We start from the raw sequence: 3,936 nt of genomic DNA on the forward strand, positions 1-3,936 counted from the left end.
AAATTAGAACTCACCCTCACACCATCTGCAGGAAAATAAACTCAAAATGGCTTAAGACTTAAATATAAGACAAGACACCATCAAACTCCTAGAAGAGAATGCAGGCAAAACATTCTCTGACATCAATCTTATGAATATTTTCCCAGGTCACTCCTGAAGCAACAGAAATAAAAAATAAACCAATAGGACGTAAATCAAACTGACAAGATTTTTCGCAGCAAAAGAAACCAAAAAGAAAACAAAAAGACATCTTATGGAATGGAAGAAAATAGTTTCAAAAGATGCAACCGATGTAGGCTTAATCTCTGGAATATACAAATTTATACAACTCAACAGCATAAAAGCCATCGACCCAATGGAAAAATGGGCAAAAGACCTGAATAGACAATTCTCCAAGGAAGAGACACAGATGGCCAACAAGCACTTGAAACAATGCTCAACATCTCTGATTATTAGAGAAATGCAAATCAAAACTACCATGAGATAACACCTTACACCTGTCAGAATGGCCATCATTAATAACTCCACAGATAACAAATGCTGGAGGGGGTATGGATAAAAGGGAACCCTCTTGCACTCTTGGTGGGAATGTAAGCTTGTACAGCCGCTATGGAGAATCATATGGATGTACCTTAGAAATCTATACATAGAACTAACATGTGATCAAGCAATCCCACTCTTGGGCATATATCCAGACAAAAATTTCCTTAAAAATGGCACATGCACCCACATGTTCATTGCAGCTATATTCACAATAGCCAAGTCATGGAAACAACCTAAATGTTTATTAACAGATGACTTGATTAGGAAGGTGTGGTATATATATACAATTGAATACTACTCAATCATAAAAGAGAATGAAATAATGCCATTTGCAGCAACATGGATGGTACTAGAAACTCTCATACTGAGTGAAATAATTCATAAAGATAAAGACAAATACCATATGATATCACTCATTTCTGGAATCTAGGGCACAAATGAACCTTTTCACAGAAAAGAAAATAATGGACTTTGAGAATAGACTTGTGGTTTCCCGGGGGGGAGTGGGAAGGAATGGGAGGGATAAGGAGCTTGGGGTTAACGGACACAAACTACTGCTCTTTGAATGGATTTACAATGAGGTACTGCCTACAATAAGAACAGTACTGAGGGCTGCCTGGTAGCACTGAGAAGTGTGTCTAGATACATATAATGCAGCATGACAATGGGAGAAAAAATTAAGTTTACATGTATGTGTAACTGGGTCTCAATGCTGTACAGTGGGGAAAAAGTGTGTTAGGGAAATAACAATAAAAAGTAAATTAAATGAAACATGTACATATATACAATGGAATATTACTTAGTCATAAATAAGAATAAAACCATGCTATTTGCAGCAACATGGATGGACCTAGAAATTATCATACTCAGAGAAGTAAGACAGTGAAAGACACATGCAGGATAATATTACTTTTATGTGGAACCTAAAAGAAAGGATACAAATGAACTTATTTGAAGAACAGAAACAGACTAAAAGACAATAAAAAATACGGTTACCAAAGGAGACATTTGGGGTTGGTGGATGGACTTGGGTTTGGGATAGGCATATGCACAGAGAGGTATATGGAAAGATTGGCCAGTGGGGTCCTGCTAATTAGCACAGAGAACTCTGTCCAATATTCTGTAATAAGCTATCTGGGGAAATAATCTTAAAGAGAATGGATGTGTGTAAATGTTTAACTGAATCATTCTTTTATATAGAAGTAACTATCACAAATTTGTAAATCAACTATAGATCAATAAAACTCTCAAAAATGAAAAAATAGAAGTTTATGCACAATATCTGTGGCAATAGAGACACTCCAGTCAGTAGCCAAGCAGAACACTGCTGCCAGCAGCCCAGAAGGGGATTGCAGGAGTGGCACACATTTCATGGCTACCACATGAACATGGCAAGTGATGAATGTTACATAACTGCAAAGAGTGCCTTTTAGCAACATCTGGGGGTAGCCATAGTCCTTGGGGTTGCAGAGAGTGCACCCCTAGAGGGGTTAAAAAAAGGGTATGAATGCCAGAATATCACTTGACCCTGCGGCTACAGAGAGCAGTTCCAAAAGCCTCTGCAGCAAATGGTGTGACTCCAGAAGCAGCTGCTAAAATTGCCTACAATAAGAACAGTACTGAGGGCTGCCTGGTAGTAAAAGGGATCACAGGAGTCACTTCTGCCCCTCCCCCCTGTTATAGGAGCAGTCCTACGAACTGTGAACCTCTACTGTTTGCTTCATGACACCATCCCTATCAGTCATGTGGTTCCAGGAGAGGTAGCATGAAACTGCTGCTCCCACTGTGTACTCTGGGTAACTCTACCACTGCTGACAACTCCAGGATTGGGCAAGAGCTGTTGCATCTACATACCTGCTGTCAAGAAAATGATAAACATAGAGAGGTACAAAATATTAGATGACAAAAAATAGCTTTCAGACAAAGACATAAAACAAAAATAAATGAATGATGATGAGATTGGCAATTTACCTTAAAAAATATTCAGAGTGAAGACAGTAAAGATGATCTAAGATACCAGAAAAAGAAGGGAGACACAAAAATGAGAAGTCACAAGAAATGTTTGCCAAATAAGTAGAAGATATAAAGAACAAGCAAAATAAGATGAAGAGCACAATATCTGAAATAAAAAAAATACACTAGAATAAATCAATGGCAGGACAACAGAGGCAGAAGAATGAATTAAGTGATCAGGAAGACAAGAGTGATAGAAATCACTACCACAGAAAAGAAAAAAAGAGTGAAAAGAACTAAGGAGAGTGTAAGAGACCTTTACTATCACAATAAATGTACTAACATTTGTGTCATAGGGTGTCTAGAATGAGAAGAGAGAGAGGACCAGAGAAAATACTTGAAGATATCAGAGCTGTAAAAGTTCCTAACTGGGTAAGGAAATATTTATTCAAGTTACGGAAGCACAGAATTTCCCATAAAGGATAAATCCAAGAAGAAACATAGCAAAATACATACTAATTAAAATGAAAAATAATAAATATGATAAAATAATTTATGATTTTTATTTTTTCCATTGTTATTGGTTTACAGTGACTTGTCAATTTCCTACTGTACACCAAAGTGACCCAGACACACACACATACACACTCTTTTACTTACAATATATTCATCCTGCACCATCACAAGTGACTAGATATAGTTCCCTGTGCTATAAAGAAGGATGTCATTACTTATCCATTACAAATGTATTCCAAATCCATCCCACTCCCTCCCCCACAAGTCTGTTCTCCAAATCCATGAGATTCTTTTCTGTAGAAAGGTTCATTTGTGCCATGTATTAGATTCCAGATATAAGTGATATCATATGGTATTTGCTGTTCTCTTTCTGACTAACTTGGCTTAGTATGAGAGTCTCTAGTTCCATCCATGTTGCTTCAAATGGCATTATTTCATTCTTTTTATGGCTGAGTAGTATTCCATTGTGTATATATACCACATCTTCTTAATCCATTCATCTGTCAATGGACATTTAGGTTATTTCCATGTCTTGGCTATTGTGAATAGTGTTGCAATGAACATACAGGTACATGTATCTTTTTCAAGGAAAGTTTTGTCCAGATATATATATATATATGCCCAACAGGGGAATTGCTGGGTTATATGGTAGTTATATATTTAGTTTTCTTAGGTACCTCCATACGGTTTTCCATAGTGATTGCACAAATTTACATTCCCACCAACAGTGCCAGAGGGTTCCCTTTCCTCCAGACCCTATCCAGCATTTGTTGCTTGTGGACTTGTTAATGATTGGCCATTCTGGCTGGTGTGAGCTTGTATCTCATTGTAGTTCTAATTTGCATTTCCCTAATAGTCAGTGATATTGAGCATTTTTTTCATGTGCCTCGTGGCCATCTGTACATCTTCTTTGAAAAAATGTCT

The sequence above is a fragment of the Sus scrofa genome, chromosome 2, assembly GCF_054392235.1.
Source record: "Sus scrofa isolate SSC_HxYL_T2T_F1_AM1 chromosome 2, Sscrofa_HxYL_maternal_Yorkshire_Landrace_v2.0, whole genome shotgun sequence".
Classification (NCBI taxonomy): domain Eukaryota; kingdom Metazoa; phylum Chordata; class Mammalia; order Artiodactyla; family Suidae; genus Sus; species Sus scrofa.